The following is a 19,179-nucleotide window of genomic DNA, read 5'->3' as shown; positions in this document are numbered from 1 at the left end:
TGTGCAGGGGAAACAATGAAAGGTGAAATCCCTGTAGGGAAGGATTTGCAAAATTCTGCGGGAAATTGGTATTACAGATAATTGTTTCCTGCTGAGGGGATCTAACAGAACTTTGCAGAAAAGCTGCCCTTTTCAGCAATATCCACTGCAGCATAGCCAGGCACAAGCATAAATACCTGTCTCTAACATAAATATGCTTTGCTGCACATTTTCCTCCTGCACCTGAAATTTAGTATTGGTTAATTCCACTGGGATTTCCTTTAAAAAAGATACCTTAGTGGAAATGATAAACCTGTTATATTGCAAATGAGGTGAGATGGTGGGTGCTTTGGCCTCTGGAGCACCAAGGCTTTGATTCTTAATGGCACCTGTTGAGACTTAACCTGTTGAAAATGTGCATGGAAAATTATTGACTATTGGAACAAAATCAGCAGGTTCATGATGCCAGAAGGCATTTTTTCCCCCAAAGTTTGGTTGAGCATAAAAAAAGACACTTATGAACAGCTTCTTTTTTGTATTTGATTCCCAGTATTTTGAGAGTACGTCCTTTATTTCTCCTTTTTGATGATACCCCTTAAATAAGTCAGCATTAGTAGAATATGACCATTAATGTGACTCTAGCTTTTACCATTGTATACAGGGATGGATATCCTTGTACATAGCCAAAAAAAATCCTTTTTTTTTTTTTTTCTCTAAGTCAAGACACCCTTGTTGGGCTACTCTGAACTGTAGTAGTGTTAACAGGGTATGAGAGAGTAGGTCCTCAGACAAACTCTCCTCTTCATTCTTCCACTGACCTTACTAAAGCAGATTGATGGCACTTGCTGGATCAGATACTGCTGTCCATTGCATGAAGCCCTCTTGCTCAGCTGCCTCTGACAGCCCTAAGTTTGAAGCAGCAGAAACTTTGATCAGACAAAAAAAGAACTTCTGCTTATAACTATCACAATAAGAACAAAACCAAGAGTACTGTGACTGTTTTATTAATAGTGTGCTTTGCTGCTCCCAACCTTTGCAAAATCTGTGTATCTGGCTCTCCAAGAATATTACTACTTGGACCTATTTCATATGGATCATGAAGGATAAAGACATTCCTGAAAACTCACTTGCCAGCTCTACTGCTCTGCCAGCAGCAATAATTTGAGAAGGAATCATGGTCCCTTTGAGATATGGACCACAGCATGGCTGGAGGATGGGGCCCAGCCAGACACAAACGTATGGACAGGAGATTCATTTTCTGTCCCACAGTAGTCCTCATCTTCCTTCTTCTGCTGTTCTGCGTTTTCCTGCTGAGGACACATGTAGGCAGAAAAGACACCAAATCTCATCTTTGAAATTATTTCAGAAACATGCCTCCACATCGGGCTCTGCTCCTGATTGTGGAAGAGGCGCCAACAGCAGAAGGCTGGAGCAGGAAATGGCTCAGATCTCATGTTTTCCTTACATGTCTCAGTAATAGCCTTATGAAGAACTAGAGCACTTTTGCAGAACGGAAGGGTGCTGATGGCATCTGGTTTAACATGATAAACCGTGCTTGTCATCCTAAATTTTCTGGCTATCAGCTCAGCTCATCTGTTAGATGGGTATAGTGGCATTTATCCTGACATCATCAGGAGTGAATGTGTTACATCGATTAAGCCTTTTACAGTCCAGCTTGGAATCAGGTAAACTGCAGTAACTGAAGGGCTTAATGAGGAAAACAGCTTGTGCATGTAGAGCCCTACCTGAGACATGTATTTGAAAATTGCAAGTGTCTGTCACACATAACTGCTTTATCAGATGAGGAGAAACCTGGCAAAGCTTAATGGTCTCATGGCAAGACATGTGAATATGGTTGAAAGATGTCTATCAGAGCACCCAAATGCGGTCAGGCTGCAGGAAGAGGTGTTGCCATGCCAAATAACCAGTTCCCAGCACGTGTGCCTCAGCTTTTCATCCGCCCAAGGAGCTTGTTTGGAAGTAATTGCTTTTTCAGGAGCAGGGTTAATAACCTGTAGTAGAAGAGCAACTATGCTCTCTCTCACTCCCTGCAGTTTGATCACTAGATTTCTGTAACTAAAAATAGTTACAGAAGTTACATTTTTGAGCTCTGTCTTGAGGAAAGAGGCATATGGACAGATATGGTGTGCAATATAGTAGAAGAGTTGGTTATTGGAGGAATTTTATACCTTGTTAGGAATGCCTTTAAGTTGTTCATGCATAGATTTATTGACAGGTGAGAGTATGAGTGGATTTGAGCCTGGCATACCATGACCCATCCAGCTTCCAAAAACGCAGTAGATGCCAGACCTGAATTCACCGTTCTTTGTCAGGCCATCAGTAGCAAGGGCAGTGGAAGAGACATCATCCATCTTCTGTGAAGGATATGTTAATCACTTCTATTCTGGACCCCTGCTAGGAAGCAGGAGAAGGAGAGTGCTACATGGGGGAAAACTCAAACCAGGCTAGGGGCTGCCTCTTCCCTCATCAGCATAAAGTCACCTTTGTGCTGTGCTCTTCATGACTCTCTGGCTGTGAAGAGTCAGTCAGCACCACCCTCCTCCATGGTAGATAAACCAAAGGGGAGGACAGCATCAGCCACAGTCTGAGCAAGAGCACCTGTAGTTGCTCAGTGCAGAGCTCAGGGCACAGCCACAGAGCATCTGAGTGATCCCAAACACAGCCACTTCATCTTCAGGGCTGGACGGCCGAGACACAGGAGGCAGGCTCTGTTGGCCAAGCTCAGTCAAGACGGCAGCACCTGGAGTCAACCCATGGCAGGTTTTTAAGGAGGTTCGGGGAAGGGGTATACAAAAGGAGGAACATAAGTCCTTAGGCAGCTGTGAATCGCTGTCTTGGATTTAGGCACCTAAGTGCTTTTTTGGACCTCATCCCTAACACTTCATTGAGTGAGTGTTGCATTAACAACAGCCCAGTCAGAGGATAAGCAGCAACAGAAATGCTCCAAGCTGCTCTTTTAATGCATCCTAGAATGTGAACAAATGATCACTGCAGAAACAGCTGTACTAGGTTACGGTGTCATTGCCCTAAGCTGTTTCCTTCATCACTTGTACAAGGAAACACCCTTCAGCAGGACTTCCCTCACTGGCTTCACTGCAAAACCATCATCCTAGTGAAGTGTGGAAATCTATCCAGGCTCATACCACTTACTTGGTGTTCTTGGTGTTAAAATGGGTATGCAGCTCCCACTGTCCATGCGTCTGACCCTGTTAAAGGGGAAGGTGGCTTCTGACAGGTAGAGTAGAACAGCATCTTAAAGTAGTATTGTTATTTTTGTAGGGATTGTTTGCCTCTATTATTAAATATAGCAACTTGTAAGGACCTGAGCCATGCGCTGAGCTTTGCAACTCGCTCTTCAGCTTCCCTTCTGAGATGTGTCAAGTACTTACATGGTTAGTGGTGCTGTTCAAGAGCACCAAGTTTATGTTGAATAGAAGAACAGAGGCTCTTCTAGAAATGAAGGGAATTAAAAGATAAGGCTGTGTGCCATTTTTCACTTTGGGCAAGTACACTCTGACTTTGGAGGATACATGCTCAGGTGAACGCTGCCTGCAGGGCACAACAAAAAGCAGAGCTGAAGTAAGAAGGCTCAGTTCTATTTTAACTTTCTCCTTGGAGTGGATGCAGCTTGACTTCTCTGATGTAGTCTGCCTGGCTGTGAGCTGCACATACAGAGGAGGGTTTAATCTCCTTTCAAACAGCCGTTCGAAGGCTGGCTGGCTGCTTTTCTCCCAGAGCACTCCAAAAGAGCTTGTACAAAGGACCTCCTTCTAGGTTCAGGTCTTTGTCAGGTGAAGGGAGATCTTGTGAGGTCTCAGTCCATCTGAGAAGGGAGATGTGGGACCTCCAGAATAGGGACTTGCCTGTGGGAGTGACTGGGTTTGGGCACAGTGGCAATGAGATTAAAGAGTGTGTGTGGTGTAAATGTCCCACAGCACCCTGGTCTTTTAAACAGCCTGTGTTCTAAGGGGAGCCTGCGTGATGCTTCAGTATCCCAGTGCTGCAATATGCCCAAATATCAGGGGTGAAGCTTGAGCCAAGAGAAGAAAGGATGTGATAAATTAAGGCTTCAATGGTTCCTGTTTCTGATCTGAAATACAGAAAATATAGTGAGGTACAGGTGTAAATTCCATTGATAAGTCTGGAAGCCCTGTAGTGAATTGGGGGCTGTATAAATTGTGCAGAAGGCGACCACAGAACTAAACCACTTAGTAAAATATACATGGATACCTTTTGATTAATCTGAATGAGGTTTTGAGTATAAAAACTCTCCTATTATTTGGTGCTTGGTTCCATTTTCTCTCTGGTCCTGGGCAGGAGAGAAATGGAAGAATTCAGCTTGACAAGGAAAGCCTTTTGGTATGAGAGTTTGAACTTCTCTGCCTTACAAGTAAGATTTTTTTGTAGTATCAGTATCAATTTCTACAAGATAATTAATATATTTCAATGACTTTTAAATCCAAGTACAGTCCCTACAGACCTGCAAACCTTTAAGGTGCAGGCTGAGATTCTGGTGTTGGTGCTGCAATCCTTTGCACAGTTGCTGTAACTTAAAAAATTATTGAGCAAAACTTGTGTTCCCATAATGCTGTTCCAGTAAGTTCTTGGTAAAAGTACTTTCCAAAAAAAGTGTCTTCTATCTCTTCAAAAAGCAATTTCACTGGAGAGCAGGTAAGAAGTGGGGATGACATCAGCATCTGCAGAAGTGCATACCCTGCTATAAAAGAATAAGAGAGCAAATGAGAGTTAAATTCAAGACTAAAATATGCATGCACAAAGTAAGTTTATTACCGTGGGGCTAAAACATACCCCCAGTCACTCCTGTAAACCTGTCCACCAGCAAGCGGGAAGGAAGGAAAGCAGCTTGGCAAGGTGAGTCTGTACAACAGGGATGCTCTGCACAGCTGTATTTTTCTTTTTTTGGTTTCCTGCATGAAGGAGAGGTGGGTCTGTACCACCCCCACAGATAACAGCACACTCCCTGTGTGATTTCATAGCATAGTCAGGCATTTGGAAAAGATTTTTTTCTATGAAGAATGGATTTGAGTCATAACCCTTTGACCCCGTGGCCCATTCGAGACGGCCGTGACATGTCACTGCTCCCTGATAACAATTCTCCACGCCGCCTCTGCCTGCTCTCCTGGCGGTGAGCTGCTCTGGGGTGGGTGCACATCCCTGGCCTCCCTCCAGAGCTCTGGGATCTGTGCAATCTCCAGTGTCAAGATGTGTTTGGATAGAGAAAGCCGCGACACTCTGTTATATATCAGATAGATAACAGGAGCATCCCCTCGCCTGGAGAGACAGATGCCTGGTGCTGGGTGTTGAGCGGCCAAGGGCCTGTCCATCTGCGGGCTTTCTGCCTGCTCTTTGACCCTGGATGACAGTCACATCTTCAAGGGGCTATTCTTTGGAAGATAAACATAGCTTTTCTGGTTCAAAAATTACAAGTCATTCTCCCTTTTTTTTTTCTTTAACTGAGAAAGACTGTAATTTCAGCTTTTTGGGTGAGGCTCTTTGTGGGAATGCACTGACACGATGGGGTCTTGCAAACTCTTGTTGAACTTTTTGAGCGCTGCCATTACAAACGAGCCTTTCTTCACTCTCTGCCCCTGCTACTGTGCTCAACTTCTCTTGTGAAAAAACCCAAACAACCTACTATAGATAGCTTTCTCCCCTTGATCTCATAAAACCAGGTCCACGGGAGGGAGGCAGTATTTCAGAAAGGACAGTGCTGCCTTTTGAAATCTAAGATTTGAAAATTTATGTTACCACAGCTAAAAAATTGGTGAGTTAAATAGCTATGAATTCAGTCCTTATGGAACTAATAGAAATTATGGCACAAAGCATTAATAAGAAGAGCCTTTTTATTGTGTATTAAAACACACTATTTTAGGGGTGTCCTCCCTTCCCCAGTGTGAACCTGCACTCCCCAGGGAAGGGCTTGCTGCAGAGGCTCCGGCATGAGTGGTACCCAAAGCCACTCTGCTCAAAGCACAGCAAGTGCTTGGGGAAGGATAATCGCTCCTAGACATTTATCTCCTGCATTCTGAAGGAAAGCAGGAGGACTACCATGCCAATAGCTAGCCCGCAGCCTAGAGCCACAGATCTGACTGCCCCTCCTGCTGCACGCCTTTGTCAGGCTGCACACAGGTCCCTCAGCACTGCTGTGCCTCTATAGGGCAGTGACCTGGGCTGGGGGAAGGGGGTAACATGCCCCAGGGCAGCTTTCGTTTATTTTCCCACTAATTACCGTCTGACCAAAGTTTTGAAGGTATAACCCCTCCAGACTATATTTCTTGATATTTACTGCTGTAACTGCAGGTTCTTCTGCCATCAGTATATGCTTTTGCTTGTTCCTAATAAATCTCAGGGCTTCAGTTGCTTCTTACAGCAGCGATTTTCACAGCCTAGATGTATCAGTGTAAATAAGTAAGAAAACTTTTATCTGTACTTTATTTGCCGTCTTCCAGCTAATTGTTTATGCATATATGTCCAGGAAAGTCAGGGGACATTCTCAAATGACCTCTACAGTTTCTACATCACATACTTATCACCCTGCCACTTGTGCTTCTCCTCCCCCAGATTCTCTGCTATTTCAGGCTCTATTCTCCCAGACAAAGACCTGCTCAACACCCATTATGCATTTGCAAGTTAACTTATATTACTATGTTTGCAGCTGTTTTGAAAATGAAGTTGTTTTTTTTTTTTCCCCCAAAGTAAATTTGAAATTAGTTTCATGGAAAAAAAAAAAAAACCACAAAATTTTAGCTAATGCCGGTGGGTAACCTGAATTTGCTCTCAGTCTTCACTGTGACTCCAACAGGTCAATATCTGAATTTGACACAGTAAATCTGGAGTCACAGTGGGATGGTGCTGAGCTGTAGCTAGACAGGTAATGGGAGGACAGGATGGATCCCACTGCTTGGGTCTTGACTAGACCTACACTGGACATCAGGCATGGCCCAATGGGCTGCTGAGTATTGGCCTGGAGCTACTGAGCACTCACAAGTAATGGTGAAGTAGGCATTTTCCCAAAGATTATCAACACCTTGTGGTAGCATATGAGACCTGACCAAACACCGCTTTTCTTTTAGCTTATTTGAAGTCTGTTTTCCACCAGCACTATCCATGCAGTGATGTTAATGGCATCCACAGCTCTTGCTAATTTCTTAGAGAAATCAAGCTAAAACCTTGCATGTGCTTGGAACAAGACCCTTTCCCAGCTGCACACCTCTCAGCTATGACCTCACTTCCCAGTGTCTGTGAGACTTCACTCCTTACCAAGGGAAGCTCACATCACTCACAGGAGTGACAATGTGGCAGCCACAGCCCAGCCTTCATATGTAGCTTTGTGGAGATGGATGGAGCTGCTGTAACATCTGCACTGTACCATTTGTGTACCCTTGTACGTAATGCATCAAATCTATATTACTTCACCAAGCAAATGTAGGGATTAGCCTTCTCTGGAGTAGTAAGCATTCAAATTTTAAACTAAGAAAAGTAGGATAGATCCAACATCAATATGCTTTGCTACTGCGCAACTATTCTCCCTTCATTTTCCCCTACCTTTGGGGATGACCCTCTCCCTCCTCTCGACACCTTGCTGGGAGGCCAGCTGGAGCTTCTAACCCTTCTCAAGAACTTTTCAGCTGAATGACTGTACAAATATTTTGGTCAGGAAACTCTCCTGAAAAACAAGGCTTAACTGTTCTGTTTCTCAGCTGGGTGACAGGGGTAATTACTGTGATAACTTCCCATCTCTCTTGGGTGTTATGATGAGAAACTCATTTGCTGTGTACCCTGAGCCAAGTCCTTGAATGAAAGAGCTGTAAGGATTATTTTAACAATATTTAGCACTTCAAAAGTTTTGGAAGCACTACCTAATATTCCCAAATGTAAACCAGGTAAATCTGCAGAGTAATTTGTGTGCCACACCTCTTAGTCTTTTCAGCAGTCTTTGCAATGTTCAGGAACTCACACGGTATGGGTGTATGCTTCCTCTGTGTTAACTATTCTCCTAGTTTTTAGCTTTTCCCCCTCATTTTTCCCTCCCTCCAGCACACTTTCATATGTCATACTTTAGGACTCTAACATAGTGTCTTTAGTATATCTAACAGACACGATAGCTGAGCCCTTACATTTAAAGGAAAATCAGTGCACTACTTCTCCTCCCCAGCAGCATGTGGCCCAACACCTCACAAAGACACCGACTGCTGTGAATTAAATCATCTTTGCAGAATGGTCACCACTTGACATAGTGAACTATTTCCCTCTATTCGATACACACCCATCCCATCTGCTTTTTTGGGATGCTTAGGAAGCAATAAAGCAGTTCAAGAAAAGAATCCTCAAATACCAAAATACAGCGAAAGAAGCACCAAAGAAATGAAAACATCCCTTCTCCATAGCAATGCTTAGTGTTTCCCTTGATGTAGCAATAAAGTATATGAAGCTTCTCTGTTGCAAGCTAAAAAGAGGTGCCAATTATATAAACAGGTGATTACTGTCGGAATGGGCAACGTGAATGTTTTCTCGCAAAAAGGTAATAGCTATTTTGTTTATGACTAACATCTGTTCTAAGTAAGTTTAATATATCATGGCTGTAACATGCCATATAGTATGGACAAGAGGAAAAAATAAGCAGGGGTTTAATAGCACATCTGTGGCTAGTTAGTTATGGTAAACTTCAGGTATGTGGTGATTTCAGCATATGTTCCTAAATATTTTCCCAGCAACTGGATCTAAGACAAAACCTGTTACAGTCTTTTGGGGAATAATTAATGCACCTAGTCACTTCAAACCACACCAACTTATGAAGAAATCTGCTTGATTTCACTGTAAAAAGCACTGATGAATGATCACCCCCAGAAATGAGACTCCAACCCTGCAAAAAGCTCGGTAGGAATGGCAGGAAAGCTCTGGCCCTGAGCAGCGACACTAATGATGGGACGTTAAACATAAACAAAGGACTCCCAATCAGGGAGGTTTTGAGGCCAGAGAGAATTATAAATAAATAAAGCAGCAATAATGTGCACCTAGCAGAGCAGGACTTCCCATTCACTTGTCACAGTGATGACACGCTGCAGTGCTGTTGCTGAAGAGCTTGCTGGCATGCAGCATCTCTCTCTGTTTTTCCTTTTCTCTTCCCTATGCATTAATTCATCTGTATTTCCCCCACCTGGCCTGTCTTGCTTGTGTTTGCGTGTTTCTGTTTTCCACAATTTCTGTCCATAATGGCCACTTGCGGGCACTGGTCTTCATGCCCCAAGGAGCCAAGGCCTGGTGTTCCCTGCTTGCCCCAGCATATGGACCTGCTCTACCATGTCCCACAGGCTGCTGATCTGAACCTGACCACTGTGACACAGGGGATGCCTCTGCTGCTTGCTGGGTTCATGCAGCCCCACTGATACCCACCTTTGCTGCACAAAGACACTGTTGGCTTTTGATCTGTGTTTTCTTTGCACTTCTGATGTTACCCCATCATGTCACTCTGTTCCATCTGACTGATTTTCACCCATCTCAGGAGTCCTACGTGGCAGGGCAGTGGCTTTACTGTTCTTTTCTCTTATAAAAACTCCATCTGTATCCTTCTCACTCAGCCACATTTAGTTCTTTCAGCTTTTTCGAGGCTGAAACACTAAACTCAAGAATGTCTGACTGTGGTCCCCATCTCTGGAAAGAGCCAAGAGACAGAGATCTCCCTAGGTGGCCGTAGGACTGTGGGCTTTGCAGGGGAGCAATGCTCCATCAGTTGTGTACATTGACCACCAAAAAGAAGAATTGCCTTCCTGCCTTCACTGCTTTCCTTCATCTTTACCCTTCTCCTGGCAGTCACAGTCTGCATTGCAGCACAATCTAAGACCACAACCCCACTGATACAAGCCCAGAGCAAAGGCAGAGTGAAGCAACATCTGCCCAAAGAGTTTTCTCTCTAACAAGAAGAGGACAAGATGCAGCAGAAGCAAAGAGAGTCCCTGAAAGCTGTGCTGACAGTGAGGAGCAGAGCCCTCAGACCTCCCTAACCACAGACTTACAGCGTCATGTGTTACACCAGCCCTCTGGACAATCCTGCTTGGACATGAATTGGGGTTGCCAGCCATCATTGGTCATTAATTGTGAATCCAGCCCAAGATATCCCTCACGTTGTCTCAAAAATCATGTTTGCTCTCTGATGCCCAGCTGTGGAGCTATGTTCAACTCAGATTTTCAGGTTTTCCTCTGTAACGGGAGAGCTAGATGCACAGGCATGGTTGGTTTTTTTTTTAGGGGCTTTCACTCTGTTTTTCAGCTTAAGGCCCTTTGACTTAGCTCAGGGGAAATCTTCAGTGACTGCAGGACTCCAGACTAATCTGCAGAAGTGCCTCCTTCCAAGGGCTTCACCTCCCTTTGCAGTCCACAAAGTGTTCTCAAAAGAGATGTAACAAAAATTAGCCCCAGGTGCAGAGAAACAGATCCAAGGTGTGTTGTCCTTTGTGCTTTTATCATGTTCTCCACAGGCTGTGACCTCCTGAAGATTAAAAGATGTCCCTTCCCTTCACCTTGGCATTATTCAGTAAATGATCCAATTTCTTTTGCTGAAGTGGCAGGTCCAGTCTGTCCCCATCACCTCTTTCCATCCCCTAAAGCCAGCACAGCAGCTTTCCCAACAGAGAGCCGTGAACTCCAGGAGCAAGGACCTGCTCTGTGTGGTGCATCATGACTACACAACTGGGAGCAAAAGCTTTTGGCTCGGGAAGAAGGGATGTAAACAGGATTGTCTCCTACAACCAAGGAGAGCAAACAGCACAGAGCAGCAGCCATGCAGATGAGAAAATCATCCTGGAGTTTTTTTCATACAACACAGTGGAGACAGGTATTTAGAAAACTCCGAACTCCCAATCTGCCTGTCAGAGCCAAGATACTCAAATAATAAACTGTAACTTGTGCCAGCATGGCTTCCTTGATGGAAACCCTTGCTATTCTCACACCCACATGAAGCTGCTCTGTGACAAGACCTAAACTTTCCACTGATTGGCTGTGTCAGCTACCAGGCTTTACCATAGGAAAATGTGTGTGTTTTCCAGCCAGCAAACCCACAAAGAATTCCACATGTACCCTTCAGGGTCAGGGTGTAAGGGGTCTTGCCGAAGGTCCCCTTGTTGCTGGTGGCATTGTCTTTGGTGGCTACATCATGTGTCAACAGCTGCAGGCTCAGATCCTCACTTCTGGAAGACAAAAGGAGATGTCCGCAGAAAAGCAGGTCAATGACGATTACTCCCAGAGCCCTGCAAAACCAGGGCACTGGGAAACCTGTATTCAGTTCTGGCCTCTCCTGCAGACTTCTCCTGTGACCTTGGGCTCATCGTGTAACTTTACTGCCCTTGTTTTCTCACTATTAACTAGAGCACATATTGAATAGGACTCAATTTATGAACATGCGTAAAGCACTTTGATAGCCCGGGGTAAAAGTCAATTAAGACATGGCGAGCAGCTGATGGGCCTAAGCAATTACTGAAGTAAATGATTCACAAACACACTCTTTTTGAGAGTGTCATTAAACCAAAACAGATCTGCATATTATTCACCTGTTTCTAGAGGCTGAATAAATCATGGGGAGGGGAGAGGTGGGGAAGCAGGCAAGAAGCAATGCTTCATAAAGGTTTGAAAAGCATGCTGAGGACAAGCCTTTGGGGCACACGGCTGGGCGCCGGCAAGAACAGCAAGTTTCAGAGGGGTCTCTTCTTGTTCCCCTCCATCTTTGACGGACCCCTTCTGCAGATTTTCCTTGTGCTGAGCAAGTTGATGCCGCTCATCTCAGCTGAGCCGTGGGCTGAGTTCAGCCGCAGGCAGAGAAGGGGCAGGAGGTGCCCACTCCCCGGAGAGAAGAGCGCTCCCCGCCGAGCGCGCCGGGCCGGGCGGGGCGGGGGGGCGGGCGGTGCGTTCAGCCCGTCCCGCCCGGTCCCGCCCGCTCCCGCCCCGCCGCGGGCTCGGCGCCTCCCGGCTGCCGTGGCCGCTCAGCGCGGCGGCCCCCGCCGCCACCCCAGGGTCTGAGGGCGGCCGCCCGGAGAGGTGAGTCCCGGCAGGCCGGGGAGGGGGCGGTGGGCGGCTGGAGGAGGCGGGGAGGGGGAGGACGGCGGCGCTCGGAGGTGTCCCGGGGCGGGCGGCGATGCGCGGCAGCGCGGGGGGCACATCCCTCGGGTTCCCATCGCTTTGCACCTGCTCGTTCTTCTCTCTCCCCCGCGACCCCGCGTCTCTCTGCCGACATCCCCCCGGGAGCTCCCCTTAGCAGAGGTTCCAGGGAAGTTGGTCGGTGCCGCTCGCTGGAGCCGCTCCCCTCCTTTTACCGCTGTGGTCCCCTGCGCCCGGGACCGGGGCACCGGCTGCGGCTCCGGGCCGGCTCCCACCGACCCGCCAGGATGTGGCATCAGGGTCTGAAACAAGTGCCTCCCCTCTTGGTGTTTACCCGTACTCCGGTATTTACACAGCACTCAAATGGATCTTTGGGGTTTTTCCCTTTTTGGTGGTTGTTTCAAAGCGTGTTCGTTTGCAAAGGAGACAAAAACCCAGCTGTTCTGTCAGAAGGAGATCTGTGCTGTTATGTCATTTCATAATTGCCTCAGAATTGCAAATTATGGCCTTAGTCTGCCGCTGGGTCTGTGCCAAAGGACTCTTGCATCTATTAAGGATGGTGATGTTTGTTTTGGGGTTTTTTTTCCCCCCTTTTTTTTTTTTTTTTTTTTTAAATTTGGTCTAGAGTTGAGAATAATGGCTTTTTAATGGCATGGACATTACATGTTAAGTTACTTCAGCCCGTATCGTTAAGTGAACATGCGATGTAACTGTTCCAAGTAGTCAGTCTGATCCACACAGTCAAGCCATTAAATCTTGGCTAGTGACAATGAGAATTGTGTCCTGCTGAAAAGTATTCAAATGCACTTCTTTGCGTGAGCTGAAGCAGTTTCTCATTGTTTCTTCACAAGTTCCGATTCTGCCCAGAAATGCTGTTGCTGTTTGTGGGTAATAGATACATGGAAAGTAGCAACCTTTCAGCTTCAAACTAAGGAATATCAGATTAATGGCAGAGAAGGGCTCTGCAGTTCAGAGATGCAGCCACTGCAAGAGTCTTAATTTGTGCCAGCACTTAGTTTGTAATCACAGAGGCTAGATCTGCCCTACCCTATTGTGCTCTTGCAGTTCTACCACTCACCGTGGTACCATTTGGAGGAAAAAAGTGTGGCTCTACCAGCTATTCCTTCTTCCAAGGATGATGAAAGCAGCAGGAGTCTGGAGGAAGTTGAAGCAAACTGCTGCTGTGGGGTAGAGAAGCTGGGCACAGTTGTGCCACTCAAGGCAGGATAGTCTCCTAAGCTGCACCATCGGGGCATAGTAGAATACCAACTAAAATACCTATTTAGTGTGTCATTTTGAAGGCTGGGCCCTTCTGCATTCTCTCTTCCTATGATGATGTTCAGTATTTCTCCATGCTGCAACATGTATTTGCTTGCTCTTAGAAAAGATGGATCTTTCAGGGTCTGCCAGGCTGTATCGAGTGGCATATTACAGTGCTATATTGTTCTTTAGATGCATAATTTCACTGGCCTCTTATGACCTAAAAAGCACACAGAAAATAAACAAGGGCATATTGTTCAGTGGGAAGGATGCAGAAAGTTCTTCTGCCTTAGCTGTTAGTTAGGGAAACATTACTTTTAAGTGTTTCTCCTGATTGTCTGAGAAATGACATGGCACATGTGAGCTTGTTTTTTGCCAAGCAAACTCTGTTTGGAAGGTGAGGCATTTCTGAACTTCTTGGTCACCTTGGAACTAGTTATGAGTGCGTAGCAAAGTCCTGCCCAAATCTTCCCTTCTAATTAATTTGGCCAAAGGCCATCTTAATTAACCTTCAGGGAGTTCAGGGGTGGGAGAGCTTGGTATGAAACAATTGTTCTCTTGTAATTTACTGTTCACAATGTGTTGACCAAGCCACGAGCTGCATCTCTAAAATCCTCTGGGTCTCTTGCTGAAGCCATTACACCAGTTTATTTGTTTTTTAACAGATGTTGTTTTCTACTTCTTGAGTGGAAAGGGTTATCTCACTTTCTGCAACCTTGCTATTGTGCTTTGTTTCAAGGGCCAGTGGACTTGGTCTTGGCTGGGGAAACTTACTCACCAGTTCCAGCTACGAAGGAAGGGGTTGGTCAGCCTTTCAGCAGTCGTGATGCGATTGTTAAGGCCTCTATGTGAACTGATGGCATCTTTTCACATCTGCCTAGAAATAACCCTCAGTTCTGGTATTGGCAGTGCCTTCAGGGAACAAAAAGCAGCAGCAGCCTCTTTGCCTAAGAGTATTGCAGTTAGGATATTAATAGAATTTGTCAGCCATAACTTGGACTGTTTCAAATGGTGGGGCAAGGGAAGGCATTCTGAAATCTCAGCTAGTCGAGAAAAAGGAAAAAATTAAAGGCTGGATCTGCTTTTTGGAAGTGGTGAGGGCACCCTGCAAGTCACGAAGAATGTGATGAAGGAGGAAGAATGAACAGCCCCTTTCTGAAGTTTCAGGGTGGTCTGTCTTCCCCCATTGTGATGATGGCTGCTCACCTTGTTGGTCCAGGGGCCTTGTCTGTGCTCAGCAGCCGGGTCACCTTTCACCAGCCTGGGCTTACCTTACTGGTGGGGCAGCCCTGCCCAGCACACATAATGCCTCAGCAGCGCAGCGTCACTTGTACGTGGGCTTCTCAAACATCTGTCTTATTTTTTTTCCTATGTTAATGCATAAAAGTGCTATTTTGGCATTTATTTTCTGGTAGAGCAAGGGGTCAGGGAGAAATCCTGCAGAGACTACCAGTCAGGACACACAGATCCAAGAAAGAAAGATCAAAGGCATCTTAATACAGGAAGAAGCAGAGGGTCAATCCAGAAGAGAGGGCATTTGATTATACGTACAAGGGTAATATAAAAGGGATAACGCACAGAAGAGGATGGTAGTGTCCGAAAATGAGTAAACAAACAGATGTGTAAGACTATGCTGAGAATTTATTTATTCCAGCAGACACAATCCTTATCTCTTTGAAAGAGGAGAAGACCACACCAACCTTGGAACGCCTCTGCTCCCAGCCACGTTTGTGAGCGGGAGAAAGTGTTTGTTTACGGATCACTCCTCCATGAGTCCTGGCCTGATGGGCCAGCCTGTCCTGCTGTGATTAGTAGGATGCTAATGCGTGTAATCCTTTTGATCACAGAGCCCAGGCTCTATAAGTCATGTCACTGTCACCTCAAAGAAGTTCAGCTGTGTGATAGATCCCTTATTAAAAAATTGTGCTTTGAGAGATTTAATACAGTTATTACTGAGATCCTTTTTTTTCCCCCTTTTCTTTTTGGCTTGTACAGATGGAGAGTTTTTCTATTAAAAAAATACAAACAATAATACTTATCCGTGTAGGCCTAGCGTGGGAGCATCTTATTAGCACTCTGCCCATAGGTATTTTAGGTGGGATGATTAGACCATAGTATCTTGATTTTAAGATATGAGCAACAAATGTAATTCTCTGTGCTTTGTCCCACCGGAGTGGATTTCTCCATACAAAACTGTAAACAGCATGGAAACATTCATCTGAGTCTTAAAAAATATCCACTTCTGCAGTTCCTTTTAGGGAGGGAAAGAGTTGACTAATTACACTTTGTTTAATAGATGTACTATTTTCTTCTCCTGTTGTGACAAACAAAAGCTGTCATTTGAGGAAATACACCATATGCTGCCAATTGGTGTAAGGACTGGTTATATCTGGAGCACAGAGTAGCAGTGAGTACTCTTTTACAATTGCTCCTTCTCTGAAAAAAATCTGGACCAATTTCAGTGGAGTAATGTGCTGCTCTGTCATCAGTGGAAGCAAGCTGTTGACATTTTGAAAACCAGCTAATACAAACAGCGGTATCTGTGCGTTCTTGGGTATATCCTCTCTCCCTGTTATGCCTTTGGATGCTTATGTGCCTCAGCGAATCAGTACTCAGTAGGGGCTGGATTGGTCCATGAAATATTTAAAAATCAAACTTATTTTGGATACCAACACCCATCCTTGCACAGTCGTACACGTTTTTCAGCATTGAATAAACCCACTACTCAAACATCCACAGTAATTTTTAAAAAAAAAAAAAAAATCTAGCTCTCTACCATTTTTTCTTGGCAAATCTGAGAAAGCAAACTGAAATCTCCTAACAAATGGGGCTGGCAGCACCTGGAGAGCACTCGGTAAGGTCTCCCCCAGGAAATGCTCTGCCCTGTCTCTCATGCACTGTGGTGGGTTTGCAGATTTATCTGCATGGGTGAGATACAAGACAGGAGTAACTACCTTCTCAGAGTTGAAGAAACTCTTTAAGACTTGCTTCTCTCATCCTCCTCACTTCCTAATTTTATTGGAGACACATCATATCATTAATTTATTCTCTGGCACAGTTCCTCCGTGATTTCTTTTTGCTCAAAGAATGCAAAGAGGATGTGAGCTGTAATTTTCACTGTCTGTGAATCTTTGTGTTAGAGAAAAAATGTGAACTCTCCTGCCCACAGGTAATGAGGGTTAAACACAAAAATTCACAGATTTCTTTTTATATTCTTTGTGATGAATGGGAGAGACTGGCCTGGGAAGACCTGCAGAGCCAGCATAAAGTTGGCTTATCTTCCAGCAGTGAGTTTGGCACATCTTCCTCCCATGTAGAAATGATTATGCGTTTAACAGTAGCGGCTTTGAAGCCTTTAGTATGGTGTACTTTGACTGTAATGGGAACTTTCTTGAAGCTTTGCTTGGTGCATACCTGTGATCTGATTTGAGTCCTTTGGTCAGGACCCTGTTCTGGTGCCTCCATTCAGCTCATCTGCTGCCTCTTCACAGCTCAGGATCCTTCCTGAGCAGTAGTGTCTCTTGTATCTCAGGCTCTCCATCCCTACCATCCCTGGAGGAGAGGAAAGTTTCTGTTCCTATCCCTGTGCCAGGCCTGCTTCCCCTTGGCACACCCTTCACTCTTCCCTGCAATGCAGAAGATGTTGGAAAAGGGGGTGCAAGGACAGTTTTAGTGGGGGAAGGGGGGAAGCCACATTGTAATTCAGGTGATGTGGCTATTTAATATAAGACTGGGAGACTTGTACGTAAGAGTTCTGATTTTCTGGTAATGTGTGGGGCATGCCAACAAAACAATAACTTTCGAGGGGGGAGAGAGAGGAGGAATATAAAAAAGTTTAGTTTCCATCCCAAACCCTTGGTTCTGAGGGTAGGATCTGCTTCATCTGTACCATTTCTGATAGATCTCTGTTGAGTCTGTTCTTGAAAACCTGTATTGATGGCGATTCGCAGCCTCCCAGCATAAACAGTGGATAACTATCTTTATGGCTAGACAGTTCCTCCTAATATCTAACCTAAATCTCCCTTGCTGCCTGCTAAGCCAGTCCCTTTGGTTTTCTGCATCTGCAGTAAGAAGGACAAGATTATCACTGCCTTTTAGCAGCCTGACATATTTAAAACCTATCATCTCTCATTCTCTCACCCTCAGTCCTTCCCTCTTCTTTCAGCTAAACAAGCCCACTTCTTGTACTCCCTTCTCTAAGGGTCACACTTGACTAAGGTTTTTATCATTCCTGTGAGTAAGTGGCAGTGAACAGCATCTTGCTTGAGGTAGAGCCCAAACTGGATATAGGGCTGAGAGGAGTAAAGAGCCTGACATGTGATGCTCCTCTTGATATGTCTCCAGGCATATTTGCCTGTGTATACCAAGCCCTGCACTGCTCTTACCATAAAATCATGGAATTGTTAAGATTGGAAAAGGTCTATAAGATCACTGAGTCAAATGATGTTTTCTCTCTTTGTGGCTCTAGCCCCAGAGCCCCAGCACTACCGCCCCATTTTGCACTTTTGCATTTCATCCTTCTTCTTCAGCATGGTTTTTTACACCTGCCTTTATTGAATCTCAGTCATTCATTTCAGACTGGGTCTCTAATTTATTAAGATTTTATTCTAATTGCAATCCCTGAAAATGCTCACAGCACTCCCTACAGATTTGTAATTGTAATCTTCCTTCTAATTTACAAGTCATTAATGGAAATACCAAATAGAGCAAGACCCCAGGCACAGCCCTTACATATCTTTTCAGGTTGACATTGAATTTACTAAGTATTCCTTGAGTACAGATTTGAAGCATTTGTATACCTGCCCAGAGTAAATTATACCTCAATTGTGTTCACCTGGTTTGCATATAAGACTATCACATGGACCCATCAAAAGCTTTCCTCATTCCAATGTGAGACTTCTACTGTTTTTTTTTCTTCCCTAGTTACTGTGCTCCCAGCTCTGTCAAAGAAGAAAATTAAATAGATTAGACTTAATTTGTTCTTGACAAGTCTGTATTTTCTGTTTTCTCATGACTTGGTCAAGTGGGGGGGGGATGCAGTTGCACTGCGTGGTGGGAAGCAGGGAGAAGGAAACACTTCCTGGATTGCACACCCTCTTCCTCCTGCTCCAGGATAAATCAACATGTGTTATAAGCATTTACAAGTGGATTGAATAATAATTTGTCTGATTCGATATCAAAGCAAGGCTGTTTGGTCTATGATACCCCAGATCTGTCTCCTTCCCCTTTTTGTTTGAAGTTAGATAATATGTTTGTCCTTCACCAATCCTTTGCGAATTTCTAGAAGGGCTTTTTTTCACTCGTGGCTTGGAGGCAGCCCTGGCTAATTCCCTACTCCTTCCTTAACTCCTAGCCTGTGCTTAATTAAGCCCCACCAAGTTAAAGACATCCAACTTGCATTAATATTCTGTAATCTCTTTCTCCTCTGTTCTAGAGAATCTTTGCGTTAAATATCTAACATTTGATCATAGTGAACATTATTGTTGAAGGCTCTTCAAGCACATGAATTTTATCTTTCCCGATGGAGCGTGTGTCTGCAAGTCAGTGGATGTGGTAGTGGTTGTTTCCGCAGCAGAGGGCAGGGGCATGGCATAGCAGCACATCAGCCTGTCATTTACAGTCCCATCTGACTTTATTGTCCCAAAAAGATGAACTTAGCAAGGTAAAAGCCTTGTTTAATGTGTTTTTGATAAGCTGTCTTATCTGCACACATGCAAAACCAGAGTGAGAAAACAGGAGCAATTAAAATGGCCAAAGCCTTAGATATTCTCCTGGGATGTAGCTCAGGGTTATATTTAGATGGAGCAGGTA

General features: G+C 44.8%; 1 protein-coding gene across 4 annotated transcripts in view; it reads left to right on the top strand.

Annotated features, from left to right (window-relative positions):
- The window catches only part of JCAD (junctional cadherin 5 associated), a 60,175-nt gene that overhangs the window by 19,639 nt on the left and 21,357 nt on the right, over nucleotides 1–19,179 (top strand). For 2 of the 4 annotated variants that reach the window (XM_027889691.1, XM_027889688.1), the window contains exon 1: nucleotides 11,968–12,048. The exons of the other annotated variants lie outside the window; for them this stretch is intronic. The gene's annotated coding sequence lies outside the window, so the exon portion shown is untranslated. Of the gene's footprint in view, nucleotides 1–11,967; nucleotides 12,049–19,179 lie in introns of those variants that run through there. 4 annotated transcript variants of the gene reach the window in all.

This window comes from Empidonax traillii, unplaced genomic scaffold (assembly GCF_003031625.1).
Source record: "Empidonax traillii isolate 1590-97213 ecotype Southwest subspecies unplaced genomic scaffold, ASM303162v1 scaffold270:size1067046, whole genome shotgun sequence".
Lineage (NCBI taxonomy): Eukaryota > Metazoa > Chordata > Aves > Passeriformes > Tyrannidae > Empidonax > Empidonax traillii.
The sequence above is the reverse complement of the archived record's forward strand: the minus strand, read 5'-3'. Positions and strand labels throughout refer to the sequence as shown.